The sequence below is a fragment of the Natrix helvetica genome (genome assembly GCF_964273705.1).
Source record: "Natrix helvetica genome assembly, chromosome: 3".
Lineage (NCBI taxonomy): Eukaryota > Metazoa > Chordata > Lepidosauria > Squamata > Natricidae > Natrix > Natrix helvetica.
In genome coordinates, this window is record NC_138549.1 from 32,317,451 (window position 1) to 32,332,771 (window position 15,321).

General features: G+C 45.3%; 1 protein-coding gene across 4 annotated transcripts in view; it reads right to left on the bottom strand.

Annotated features, from left to right (window-relative positions):
- LIMS1 (LIM zinc finger domain containing 1) overlaps positions 1 to 15,321 on the bottom strand; it is a 99,367-nt gene that overhangs the window by 32,267 nt on the left and 51,779 nt on the right. The window lies entirely within an intron of this gene.

The window sequence follows — 15,321 nt, forward strand, 5'->3', positions numbered from 1 at the left end:
GCCTGTTAAAAACAATAAACGTGTTGAACTAACAGCCGCCTCAGTCTCCTCAGTGCGAGATTTAACACTGGCGACGAGGACGGGCGACACGGATCCTCACGTAGTGCCTCCAATGGCCACCAATGCCGTTTTCTCGCCGTTCCGGCCAGAGGCTGAGGCTTGGGAAGCGTTCCTCGAACGCTTCGAATGCTTTCTGATAGCCCATGACCTCACCAGCCTCTCCCTCGACCGTAAATGAGGCATCTTCTTAAACTACTGCGGGCCGGAGATGTTTGCCACAGCAAGAGCCCTTGCTCCGCCTGATCCAGCCCACACGCTGCCGTGGGATGAGCTGCTCCTCCGACTTAAGCATCATTACGAGCCCACGCCATCTCGCTTTGCCCGGCAGCAATACTTCCGTCGCTGCATCCAAAAGGAAGGACAAACGATCGCCCAGTATGTTGCCGCCCTCTGCGCGGAAGCTATTCAGTGTGAATTCAGCGACCTCGAACAATTTATCTACGGCCTCCGCGACGTCAAGCTCCATCGCCGCATATTAGCTCGGCCTGAGCTCACTTTAAAAATTGCGGTCAATGACGCCAGGGCTTATGAAATGGCTGATCAATCCACCCCGGATTTCAGCCACCTCAATCAACATCCACACGCCGCCTACGCGCCGCCCTCGCCCTATGCGGCGCCTTCCAACTACGCTCCATCTGCGGCTACCTCCTTCCGTACCGATGTCGAGCAGACAATTGATCGTCTTCAATCACTCTCTATGAGGGACGGCCGTCCCTGCCTCAGCTGTGGCGGCCACCACCTCCGCTCACAATGCCGTTTCCGCGCAGCCCTCTGCCATCAATGCGGCAACAAGGGTCACCTCGCTGCTGTCTGCCGCTCCACGCCGCCTGACCGTCGCACTCAACAACAAGTACCTCAGCAGCCCCGCAATCCAGCTCGCTTGCCAGCTCGACGCCAGAATTCCCTCTCCGTTGGTGACCCTGCCGCAGCTTTCCCAGAATGGCTGGTTGACTCGGCCTCTTCCTCTATGGAGGGCTGAGGTAAGCTGCACCTACCCATCTTCATTGAGGGAGTCCCGACCTCTATGGAAGTGGACACAGGATCAGCCCGATCCATCATGTCCTGGGACACCTTCCACTCCTTACTACCAGCTTTCCGCCGCAAATGCCTAAATTCCCCAGACTGTCGTCTTCGAGACTACCAGGGAAATCCCATTGACTTATTAGGCTGTGGGAACTTTAACATCACCTACGGTTCCCATAATGCCATATTACCCCTATTAATTGTTAAAAATCCACTATCTTCCTTATTAGGATTAGATTGGTTCAGGGCACTAGGTCTGTCTATCTCTGGGGTCCATTCTCTATCCCCCTCTCCTCTGCCCTCCGCTACTTCCCTCTCCTCTCTCCTAACCGAATTTTCTGACGTTTTTGACTCCTCCCTCAGCTGTTACACAGGCTCCCCCATATCTCTCAACCTCGACCCTCCATCGCTCCCATACGCCTCAAAGCTCGCCGGTTGCCACTCGCTCTTAAAGCCAAAGTGGACGCGGAGCTAGATAAGCTAATCAGGCAAGGCATTCTCGAACCTGTTGACTTCTCCCCATGGGAAACGCCGATCGTGGTTCCCTTGAAGTCCGACGGATCCATAAGGATCTGCGCGGACTTTAAGTCAACTTTGAACAAGGCCTTGCAATCGCACCCATACCCTGTCCCAGTGGTGCAACATGTATTGCACTCACTGGACAAGGGCCGAATTTTTGCCAAATTAGATCTTGCGCAGGCGTACCAGCAGCTGCCCGTGGACGAGCCCACCGCGCTTGCGCAGACTATAGTAACCCACCACGGCGCATTCAAATGCCGCCGCTTGCAGTTCGGAATTAGTGTCGCCCCGGGAATTTTCCAAGGCTTAATGGAGCGTTTGCTCCATGGCATTCCCGGGGTCACCCCATATTTTGATGACGTTTTAATCGCAGCCCCAGACACAGTGGAACTCATTAAAACATTGCGCGCAGTCCTACAGCGTTTCCGCGCTGCTGGCCTGCACCTGAAAGCAGCTAAATGCAAATTAGGTGTCCCTGCTGTCATGTTTCTGGGGTACCGCATTGATGCCGCCAGTATTCACCCCGATCCCGACAAACTCGATGCTATTCTATCTGCTCCCCCCCTACTAACAAAACTGAGCTGCAAGCCTTTTTAGGTCTCCTAAACTTTTATTCATCCTTTATCCCCCACAAAGCATCCCTGGCAGAACCTCTCCACCGCCTCCTTGACTCTACGACACCGTGGAATTGGACAAGCCGCGAGGCGCAGGCGCTCGCGGCTGTCAAACGCTCGCTTACTGCCCCTCCGGTCCTCGCCCAATACGATGAGACTCTTCCTCTTGTCTTGGTGTGTGACGCCTCCACCTTTGGGGTTGGGGCTGTCCTTAGTCACTCTTTCCCTGATGGCTCAGAACTTCCCATCGCCTTTTACTCCCGCACCTTATCAAAGCCTGAGTGAAATTACAGCCAGCTTGATAAGGAGGCACTGGCCGCCGTTGCGGGAGTAAAACGGTTTCACCATTATCTCTACGGCCGCCCCTTCTCCCTAGTGACAGATCATAAGCCCCTTCTCGGCATCATTGCCGGTGACCGCCCCACCCCTCCTATTTTGTCCCCACGCATGTCCCGCTGGGTAGAATTCCTATCCTCCTACTCCTACTCCCTTTCTTACAAGCCCGGCGGTCACATCGCTCACGCAGACGCCTTAAGTCGTTGCCCACTTCTTCTTCCAATCACTGACCCAGCTCCTACCCACTCCATATGTCTCCTTACTGACCTTAGCCTTCCAATGTCCGTTTCGGACATTGCGCAGGCTTCCCGCACCGACCCCTTAATCTCCCGCGCTATGGCCGCCGTAACCCGAGGTTGGTCAGCATGTGCCACAGATCCCCTTATGCTTCCATTCTTCCGCCGCCGTTTAGAACTCTCCGTTCTTCAGGATTGCCTTCTATGGGGATCCCGAGTAGTCATTCCCACCTCCCTGCACAGCGCAGTGCTGTCTCGCCTCCATGACGGCCACCCAGGCATCGTCCGTATGAAGGGCCTCGGCCGTGGATATGTCTGGTGGCCGTCCATGGACGCAGACATCGCCTCCTACATCCAATGATGCGCTTCCTGCCAGCGCGTGCAAGCGGCACTTCCCATCTCTCCACCCAGGGAGTGGGAACAGCCAATGGCCCCATGGAGTCGATTACATATCGACTTCATTGGTCCTCTTGACGGTCATTCTTTCCTCGTCGTAGTGGACGCTTGGTCAAAATGGGTGGAACTTTTCCCAATGACCAGCTCCACCTCCACGGCCACTATCCGCGTTCTTGATTCGCTCTTTACGACACACGGGCTGCCCGATGTTATCGTTTCTGATGGCCCCAATTCTCCTCTGCTGAATTCAAATCCTTCCTTGCTTCACTAGGTATTCGCCACGCCCCAGTCGCCCCCTACCACCCGGCCAGCAATGGCCTGGCAGAACGTGCGGTACGATCTGCCAAAGACGCTTTTGCCCGTATGTCAGCCCTCCCTTGGCCCACTCGAATTCACACATACCTCCGTTCCCAACACTCTACTCCTTGCCCCTCCACCGGCAAAGCTCCCTCAGAACTATTAATGGGCCGCCGCCTCAGGTCTACTTTAGACCGCTTTCACCCCCTCTATTCTCCCCCTCCCTTGTCTCCTTCTGCACCCCCGAGGGCCTTTCTGGTGGGGGAGGGTGTATTCGCTCGCAATTTTGCAGGGGAGCTGAAATGGGTGCCGGGGCAAATTGCCGATGTAACAGGGCCCTGTTCTTACAGGGTCCTCGTCCACGATGGGAGATATTGGCGGCGGCATGTAGACCTGCTGCGGCGGCGACCTACAGAAGAACCGGCGAGCGCAAACACCGGACCAAAACAACCAGGCCCTAGCAACGCCGCCTGCTGGCCCGACCATGCAAAAAAACCTGTCTCCAAGTCCGCGCAATCCATCCCCGGTGCGCTGGCTACCTTACCTGTTCCGTTGGGTTCCTTGCAGGGGGTTGGGCCTGCCAGAGCCACTCCACTGACTGTTCGTCACGAAGGCGGAGCCGACACTCCTTCCACCTCGGACAATGCGCCATCTTTGCCGAGGCGTTCGCAGCGCGTGCGCAGACGCCCCGGTTATCTCGAAGATTATGCATGCGCGATCTGGGGGAAAGGGGTGTTGTATATTGATGAGCCTGGCCAGCAGAGTCCCACTGTGTATAGCAGATTTATATCTGAGTGGACATGGATAAAATCTGTTGTACATTGATGAGTCTGGCCAGCAGAGGGCGTTCAGGGAAGCCCTCTGATTGGTCCAGGCGCGCGCTCCAGCCGGCGGGAGAATTGGTTGAATTCTATTGGTTAGCCGTCTGACAGCTGCGAGTATAAATAGCTGTCAGACGGCTCGTGTTCTGTTCGTTCCTGTCAGCCTGTTAAAAACAATAAACGTGTTGAACTAACAGCCGCCTCAGTCTCCTCAGTGCGAGATTTAACAAAATCATATTGTACATCTTCTTTCTACGTCTGCTTATCAGGAAAACCAATCCATGATTATGAACACAATGTTTAGGACTTGGCTTAAAACATACTTCTTTTTTTCTATGCATCCAAAAGTGAGCTAAAAGGGAACACATTGGAAAAATAATCATGAACACAAAGAAGTCTGCAAGTTCATTGTGTTTGCCTCCATCAATCATATTCTGAGTACATATTTGAGAAAACTGTCATATATCATGCACAGGTATTCAAATTATTAGGTCACAGATACTATGTCACCAGGCAAACTACATACTGTAATTTGTGTCAGGCCTGTCACAACCCAACTGAAGCATGCTACATAATCTATGTCATTTATGCAATTATATTAGCCAATAATGATTTTGTAAATAGAGCATAATTAAATAGAGCTCTGCAATTTTCTCTAGAGAATCTCCCCGTCTTACAATTAAGCAGAGAAAAAGATTCCAACAGTTTATTCTATGACATGCAAGGGATTTTTAAATGAATGTAATATATATATATATATATATATGTATGTATGTATGTATGTATGTATGTATGTATGTGTATATATATATATATATGTATGTATGTATGTATGTATGTATGTGTATATATATATATATATATATATATATATATATATATATATATATGGCCGTGTGTGTGTATATATGTTCCAGCATAACTCTGAAACGCTTTGAGCAATTTCAACCAAACTTGGTACACACATGACTTACTCTCTGGAGAAAAATACTGTGGGGTATGATACCCCTAACACCCCTCAGAGTGTGTGTTCTGTTTTTTTTTTTTTTTTTGTGATAAAATTTTATTGGTTTTTCAAAATTTATAGGGAAAAGGGTAAATGGACAGGTATACAAATTTTGGCAGTTGCAAAGTGTGTGAGGCCCCCCTCCCTCCATACCCATAGCGTACATTTATATATAATGCATTAGTATATAATTGATTATAATCAGCATATTAGTTCTATTATTAAATTCAATCAAATTAAACATTACAATATAAAATCCAAATATAATTCCATTTTCACTTTCGGTCAATTTATAATAATATGATTTTCATATTTATTTCTGTGATCTGAGTCTTCTTGCTATTGCCCCATCTCCCTCCACTGGCAGAGCTCTGGCCCCTCCCGTGTCCTGCGTGTCCGTTGTAGTGTCTGGTGGTTTCTCTAGGAGTGTTTTATTTTTTTCCATAAAGGCCTGCGCCTCTATGGGTGAATTAATTCTGATTCTTGTCTCCTCCCAGAATATCAGCATACCTTCAGGCATCAACCATCTAAACCACACCCCTTTCTGGTATAATTTATTCGCTAATTGCGAATAATTTTTTCTTTTTTCTCTAATCTTCTTAGGGATCTGCTTCAGAATGGTTATCTCCATATCATGATATGTCAATGCTTGCCCCCTTTGTACACCCAGAATTTCATCTCTTGTGATTTTTCTAAGGAATTTAATGTGAACCTCCCTGGGTAAATTGTGTGTTCTAGCATAAGCTGAGTTCACTCTATAAACCAGATCTATATCCCACCCCATCTGTTGTTTTTCTTTGTGTGTATAGTCAGCCAGAATGTTTGTCATGATGTCCCTTATATTTTCCCCATCTTCTTCTATAACATTTTGAAATCTAAGATAATAGGACATTCTCTCAAATTCTAATTTCATCTGTTGGATGTCAAGATCTTTGTTCCCTTTCTGCACGGCTTCCACCCCCCCCCTCACCTCCTCCACCCCCCCTTCCACAAGATTCAGTCTTTGTGAGTTCTTATATATTTGGGCTTGATTTTCTTTAATTTCATCTTTCATTTCCCTTAACTGTTTCTTGATTTCCTCCTGGCCCTGTAGAATTTGTTGGAGCATTTGTTGAAAGTCCATCTCTGTAGTCTTATGTTGCATCAGTTCTGTTATCTTTGACTGTGTGGCTGGACTGGATGTTGCGGATGTTGGAGCAGAAGTGGCAATGCCAGGTTTTCCAGGAGGGGGTCTTTTAGATGCCATCCTTTATAACATTAAAAGTTCAGTCCAAATATGAAGTAAGCAATTAGAAAAGAAGGGTAGCCAGGTGAATCCGGGAGCAGAATAACCAGGCAGAAGAGAATCTCTCCAATAAGTCTGGCAATAGATAGAAAATTTCCCCTAGAAGGTTAAAAAAATACCAATCCACAAGAGGTTCCTCTGGGAGACACGGAGACAAAGACCGGAAGCCTGAATTTTAAAGGTGGAGTCAGGTTTCAGAGTTCATAAAGACAACGGAAGTGTGCCATCTTGCCCTGCCAGTTTTGGGCACAGAGGCGTAACAAAGTTTTAGAAAGTTCCAAAAGTCCTCAAATCATTGTAATATGTAAAATTAAATTGAAAAGAAAATCATCTCAGCCTAAGTGAGGCTTCATTCGTTGGCTCTCCCCCCTCCTCCTTCCCCGGGGGCTGAGAGCAAAATTGTTTCTTGCCGCTTGTCCAAGGGGGGGGGGAAACCCCCCTCCCTCCAGCCGCACCTCCAAAATGCTCCGAAAGTTGTTTTAAAGTTTTAAAAGCTGAATCAAATCTTCATGCAAAGTAAGGGATGAAGAGAGAGGCAACCTCACCGCACCGCAGCTGCTTCCTTCAATTGTAGCATTCTCCAGTCGGCTTGTAGCGAGGCGCGAGGCGTGGAAACGCGATGCGCCCTCCGAGCTTGCTCCCCGGTGCCTTGGGCGCGCGAGAGAGCCCCCGCCGGCTGCCGCCGCTGCAGGAGACCTCCGCGATGCCGCCCCTCCGGCAGGACCCCTCTGCGGGGTGTCCTGTGCCCCCCAAGGAGTGGGGAAGCCCACCGGGGAGCCGGAGCGGGCAAAGAGCTGCCCGTCGCCGCCGCCGCCGGAACCGGAACTCTCCGAGTGTGTGTTCTGTTAAGATGTGCCTTTAAATGGCTTCTACTCAGCGGTGAAATCTTTCTGGTTCGGCCCGGTTCAGCCGAACAGACAGGCATGATTGGCATTCAGTTCTCTGAACCAGTGGCAAAAATCCCTGGTGGCCCTGCCCATGCCCGCCTAGTCATCCTGTTGCCGCTCACCTTTTCTGGCCACTTGCTTGGCCCTTCCGGCCACTCGACCTGCCCACCCAATCTGAACTGTTCCCCCTCCATTCACAGCAGAGCTGCTGCAGCCTGTTCCTTTAAGGTAGACCCAGGGAGGGAGGGAGCTTGGGGGACCATAAAGGGAGCAGCAGCTCCACTGTAAATGGAGGGGGAAGCATTCAGATTGTCTCTGCCACAGAATTCAACATTAAATGCAGCAGAAACAATCTGAACGTTTCTCCCTCCATTCACAGCAGAGCTGCTGCAGCCTGCCCCTTTAAGATAGTCCCTGAGAGGAAGAGGGCCAGGAGGGCATAAAGGGAGCAGCAGCTCTGCTGTGAATGGAGGGAGAAACGTTTGGATTGTCTCTGCTGCATTTAACATTGAATTCTGTGACAGAGACAATGTGAATGTTTCTCACTCCGTTCACAGTAGAGCTGCTGCAGCCTGTTCCTTTAAGGCAGTTCCTGGGAGAGAGGGGGCTGGGTGGGGACAATAAAGGGAGCAGTAGCTCTACTGTGAATGGTGGGAGCAACGTTCAGATTGTCTCTGTCACAGAATTCAATGTTAAATGCAGCAGTGTCAATCCAAATGTTTCTCCCTCCATTCACAGCATGCCAGCCCAGCCCCCTCCCTCCCAGGGACTATCTTAAAGGGACAAGCTGCAGCAGCTCTGCTGTGAATGCAGGAATAAATGTTTGGATTGTCTCTGCTGCAGTTAATGTTGAATTCTGTGGCAGAGACAATCCGAACGTTTTTCTCTCCATTCACAGCAGAGTTGCTGCAGCCTGTCCCTTTAAGGTATCGTGACCTCTGGGAGGGAGGGGGCCGGTGGGACCATAAAGGGAGCAGCAGCTCCGCTGTGAATGGACTCACACACACATTTTTTCCTACCGGGTTCTGTGGGGGTGGCTTGGTGGTGGTGGCTGCATGTGATTGAGTGGGTGTGACCATGAGTGACATCAAGTTGGCCATGCCCACTCAGTCACAGGACCCCACTAAGCCACACCCACAGAACCCGATAGAAAAAAAAATTGAATTTCACCACTGCTTCTACTGTACTGCTGTAAAATGACTTCTACTGTACAGCAGAGTGGAATTGCCATGGTAACAGCTTCACAGTACTCCACATGGGGGCTCCCTCTGGTAAGGGAGAAAATCCAACATTAGAAATTACAATTGGTCTGGACATTTTCGCCTTTATAAATACCCAGGCAACGCCAGGTTATCGGCTAGTTTAAAATAAATGTATCCTCATAAACATTGTAAGAGATGAACTCTTGGAAATGTTTCATTAATATCTTGTTATTCATGGAAGGCTTTAAATGGAACATGATCATAAGCTTAAAGTCAAACCATTGCATTTTATGTATTTATTTGTATCCTGTCTTCATTATTTTTATAGCTAGCTCAAGGCACTGAACATATCTAACACAGCTTCCTCCTCCTATGTTCCCTGCAACAACAACCTTGTGAGGCAGATTAGGCTGAGAGCCACTGGCCCAAAGTCACCCAGCTCAGCTGACTTTTAACGGCTAGAGTGGGACTTGAACTCATGGTCTCCTGCTTTGTATCCCGTCTTTGCCTTAGCCACTAGACCAAACTGATTCTACTTTGCTGCAAATAATGCTCAAAATAACAATGCTGAGAACAGCTGCCAGGCTTTTGCTGTAATATGTTGCTTATACCAATGATATCAGAGGTGTTTTTCAGCAGGTTCTGACCAGTTCTGGAGAACCAGTAGCGGAAATTTTGAGCAGTTTGGAGAACTGGTAAATGCCACCTCTGACTGGCCCCGCCCCCATCTATTCGCTGCCTCCAAAGACCCAGCTGATTAGGAGGAAATAGGGATTTTGCAGTAACCTTCCCATGGAGTGGGGTGGGAATGAAGATTGTACAGTATCCTTCCCCTGTAACGCCCACCAAGCCACGCCCACCAAGCATGCCCACAAAACCAGTAGCAATTTTTTTTGAAACCCACCACTGAATGATATGTCATGTTGCAAAAGCAATAATTTGCTCCATTTTAAAATTTTTGAAAGGACAAGTCTTCCATTTCAGTATGCTGGGAAAACTCACTGTTTACTAAATCAGAATGTAAACAGGCTAGCCAAGGCTAATTCATATTCAGCAGATAACCGATAAGAAGTTTCAGTAGTTGTTTAAGGAATGTTGAGAGAGTGGATTTATTAAACAAACTTTTTTCAAGGACACTGGGGATGTGTACAAAACACTGAAGTATATAGGATCTCTCTGTGTGTGTGTGTGTGTGTGTGTGTGTGTGTGTCTCTACACACACACCAGCAGAGCAATATATATAAAACTTAAAACAACAATAGTTAGGAATTAGATCTAGGCTAATTGGAACATTTTCAAAATATTGTGCTCCTGGGTGCTTAGCGGTCTTGGCAAAATAGTGACTTTTACTTCTCTATAACTTATTGTATCTTTGCTGCATTGTATTGTATCTCTGGTTGGCTCAGGAATTGTGGGAGTTGAAGTCCAGAAGTCATAAAGGGGCCATGGTTTCCTACAACAAAAGCTTTGAGGTCTACAGAAGACACTAAAAGCTTCACATAGAATATGGACTTTGCACTGCTCTTATATTCATTATGTTGTTGTTGTTAGTTGTGAAGTTGTGTCTGACTCATTGCGACCCCATAGACAATGTTTCTCCAGGCCTTCCTGTCCTCTACCATCCTCTGGAGTCCATTTAACCTCACACCTACTGCTTCAGTGACTCCATCCAGCCACTTCATTCTCTGTCAGTCCCCTTCTTCTTTTGCCCTCAATCTTTCCCAGCATTAGGCTCTTCTCCAGTGAGTCATTAATTATACTAGCTTCTAATTTGTTTGGGGTCATAAATTCAAAATACATGCTCTTACTGGTAAAATCCCAGCACGTTGAGTTCGCAGTAGACTGCCTTTTCCAACATGAACCTGTTCAGAAATTACCATTTTTATCTAAGGCTTTTGATTAATATGGAAATGTAGGACAAAGCCAATTCTGTGGCAGCATAAAATGAAGGGAGATTTGATTAGAAATGAAATGTTTAGTTTCTAGTAGGCAGAATCTCTCCCAAACAATATATGAGAAAATATTGAAATACATTTTTAAAAATGTCAATATAGAAGTCAATATAGAAGTCAATATAGTCATATATGGATATCTAATAAGCCAAGCACAAACAGCTTAGTTTAAGTTCTCATTTGACAGAATGCATAAAAACCTATTTCATCATTAATTTAATGAGACATAGTATGGCTATATAGTATGTTTTGCAAGAATCTATTGGAAAACCTTTTCCCTTACTAAGGAAATAAACTGCTGGTTTTCACATTAACCCAAGCAGATATGGTCAATGGAATTGTGAGCATCAGGAAAAGACCAGGCTTGCTACTGCTTGCCTAAAATGAGTCTTCCTTGAAAAGGAATGACCAATAAAATAAAATAAAAGCAAATCAAAGAAAGGGGGAATCTTAGAATTTCTTAATATTGTGGAAGAAGAAATATTTTATCACATGATTCTCAAATTCTACATTCCCCCTTTGGATTGCCTCCAGGCCGCTCCTCATCCCAACAGCACCCTCCTCCAGTACACCTATCCGCTGCTCATTCTGTGTAGTTTTTTGTCCTGCAGCTGTTTTTTCATTTCATCCTGTCCCTTTAAGAGGGCCTGAAGCATCTGCTGAGTAGAGAAATCCTTTGAACTCTCTTCAGGGGCTTTAGGTTGTAAAAAAGACCCCAATTGTGACTGGTGGGCAATGGGGCTGCACGTAGAAGATGTCGGGGCCGATGAGGCCTTTCCAGGTGGTAATTTTTTTGGACCCATCATGAAGCTCAGAGATAGTTATTGTTCTATACAGGGAATGGTGTCCGTGGGAAAGCACAGCCGGTAGAGACCACCAAACAGGCAGATCCAAAGGAAAATAAGTTGTTTAGTTCAAGACGAAAGCAGATGGGTGGATCAAAACATTCCAAATCTAGGGAAAAAGTTTGTTTGAAGAGGCTCCTGGAGGTCTCTGGGGTGGAAGAAGAAACATTAACCTGAACCAGCTAAAACTAGCCTAAAGTTTCTACATCAACTTCCACACAGAATGTCCTAGTTTGTTTGTGAATTGCCACATTTGTCAGGGGAATGCTAATCTGTACATTAGCTTTCTACCAGATTAGATTTTCATTTGTTTATATAGCTGTGGTCACAACTCTAAACTTTCAAGAGGTCTTCAAATCAACTGCCATCTGATCTTTACAACTAGAGATGCTAGGAATTATGGTAAATCAGAACTCCTACATATAAAAAAGATACAAACAATATTCCTTTGAGCTGCGATTCCTCCCTTATGCCACTTCCTCCCCTATGCTACATTATACCTATCAGATGATCGCAAAAGAAAGGGGCCCATTTATCTGAAATGAAATCAAATTTCCTGGCCACAAACTAAAAAAAGGACGAAAGTCCTTTTGCTTAGTTTACATTAATTTTCTAGGAAGAGAACAGCAAGTTGAGAATAATAGGGTGTGATTATTCTTTTTTCTTAACAACTGCATGAAATTGACATTAAAATTTAAAGTCTGAATCTAAAATGCAGTTGCTTCTAGGAACAGCATTCCAGAATTATAATATCTGCAGTCTCTCAGGCGTCTCTATGTGCATTTTTTTTTCTAACTTCATATTCAAAAACTTCTTTGGGTCAATCTATCAATCACCCTTGGCTTTTTCTTAAAAGTGTATAGGCCATAAAATGTGCTGCACAGGACAGATAAGCCAGTTTCACTCAAGGTGTTGTTGCCACATACTTGTTCTTCCATCTGAAAGGAGGCTGACTTACCTCCTGCACATTTTTCCCACCGTGAGTGACCAAGCACAACATAGCTGGAGGATCTGCTTCTGGCATGGCAGGCAGCCATATCAGAAAGTGCAGTTTCTTCTACTGTACACTAACTCCTTGTTGCTGTCATCTTGTACTCTGGGGCTAGTGAGTAACTCTGAAGGCATTTTTAAAGAATGATTAAGCAACATGCTACGGGTAAAGACAAGGACAAGTAAGAGGAGGATGGGAGGAAGGGCTGTGATGCTCATTGGTGGGTTTCAATTTTTTTTAGAACCTCTTCTGTAGGTGCGGCCTGCTTTGTGGGAGTGGCTTGCCAGCCATGTGACTGGGTGGGCGTGGCCAACTTGTAAAACGTGGTGAAACTCACTTAACAACGCTCTTGCTTAGCAACCAAAATGTTGGCTCAGAAACTCTGGCATTTGAAGCACACAAGTCTTAAAGCTGTCAAGTTACAAGACCCTTGCACCCCTAACCCTTTAGAAAACAAAACCCCAGGGGTGTTCAAACTTGACAGCTTTAAGACTTGTGGACTTCAACTCCCAGAATTCCTTCTCCAGTCATGTTAGCTCAGGAACTCTGGCACGGAAGCAAACAAGTCTTAAAGCTGTCAAGTTACAAGACCCTTGCACCCCTAACCCTTTAGAAAACAAAATGCCAGGAGTGTTCAAACTTGACAGCTTTAAGACTTGTGGACTTCAACTCCCAGAATTCTTTCTCCAGTCACGTTAGCTCAGGAACTCTGGCATTGAAGCAAGCAAGTCTTAAAGCTGTCAAGTTACAAGACCCTTGCACCCCAAACCCTTTAGAAAACAAAACCCCAGGGGTGTTCAAACTTGACAGCTTTAAGACTTGTGGACTTCAATTCCCAGAATTCCTCCTCTTGCTCTTCATCTTGATGATATGCGGAGGAGGGAGGGAGGAAGCTGGATCCGTTTCTAAACGGCACTGTAGATTTGTGGAACCTCTTCTATAGAAGAGGTTAGAACTGGCAGGAACCCACCCTCCACACTTAGTCAAGCCTTTGAGCAATAACAATACAATAGATACAATCGGGCTTTGCAACCTCATAAAACCAAAGTGAATGTCAGTAATACAAGGAAAACAGCAGGCAGTGTTTTTAAAGGAGAAATGGAAAAGGCCACAGCAGAAACACGTATTTTTGTAAGACTCTCTCTCTCTCTTAGAATATCTGTCTACACATATATAAACACACATACACACCCCTTCCAAAATAGTGCTTTCCTGCTCTCAGATAAGGCCTAAAGGCACAACTGTAATTCATATCCTAATAACAGGCTACATTGAAATTGTCTTAACTTTTAACTCCAAAGCTAGTGGCAACTTGTATTGAACTTCAAATGCGATCATTCAGTTTGCATCAGAAAGGCATTTTTAAAGTGGGGGGACAGGAGAAATACAGTGAAATCTGTCTGTCTGTCTGTCTGTCTGTCTGTCTGTCTGTCATCTGTTGGCTGTCTCTCCATCCATCCATCCATTCTTTTTAAGAGATAAACACAACATCATAGTTAGGCCTTTATCAAAGTTTTCTTTAAGAAACAGCTTCATCCAAACTGTGGTTTTCTTGAAGAATGACCCAAAACTGTGAATTTACTGTATACACCCACGGGAACACTATTGTGGCCTCTATTCAGCATAGAATAATTTCTCAATGTGCAGCCATAAAGTCCAAGATAATGCACTTTTGCACCAACTCTATTAGCATGCCCATTTGCACGAAACTCTTGTAATTGCTGTTATAACGGAAGTTTCCTGAGCTGCACATAGCTAATTGCACATGTTTATTTATAAATGGATCACTTTGTAATTAAGATGCAATATATCTCAAAGAAGATAGATAGTTGGGTTTAATCATGTCTAAAAGGAATCACAAGTTTTGTGAATAAATTTAATGTTTTCCCTGAAAAGTTAATTGAAAGAAAAAGATGACCAATGCAACTGCAGAATACTTCCAAGATGCACCACAACTATTTTAGTCAATACTTAAATGTTGACCTGAAGATTAGATCTGAGAGTTACATCAATGTCCCTCCCAAAAAACATCATTCTTATTCTAATTTTTGAAATACTCACAACTTTGTAATATATTCAGTTTCTACATTCATTCATTTTTAAAAACAAACCCAAAGAAGATAAAAACCAATTCATAATGAAAAACAGCTTTAAAATTTATTTTTAAAGAAATAATATTTAAATTAAATAAAGCAATCTAAATCCCCATACATGTAAGTTATATATATGTCCCACCATTTCTTTAAAGAACTTGGATTAGCAAAACGATCATTATTATTCTCCTCTACAAAATAAAGACAAAACTGAGATGTAGCAAAATTTATATTATGCTGAGTGACAATTTGAATCTGGTCTTTCTTATATATCTAATACAAGACACTAAACCAGCAATGCCATTTCCCACAATTCTTTGCAACTGACCAATCTGGCTGAGTCTGAAGAAGAACAGAATCTATAATGTTTCAAGGCTCATGAGTTGCCTATCATTAGTCTACATATGATTTATTCATTTATTAGAATTAAATCCTCTTCATTTTATCTATACAAGAACCCTGTGAAGGAGAAGTCAATGAGCTGTCAATACATGTTGGCTGCCAAGCAACTAAATCGTGATCACGTAACTGCAGGGATGTTATGAAGGCCACAACTTCAAGGACCACCATAAATCTCCTTTTACGGCAATGTCATAACTCTGAATGGTTGCTGAACGAATGGTTAGTAAATTAGGACTATTGGTATACGAAGCTGCATTGGGATTCCCCCAAACCTTGTGACATTTCTCATAAGTAATAGATGGTGTTTGGCTAAAAAAACCTCTCACTTCTAGGGCTGGGGTGGGGCTGGGGAACAT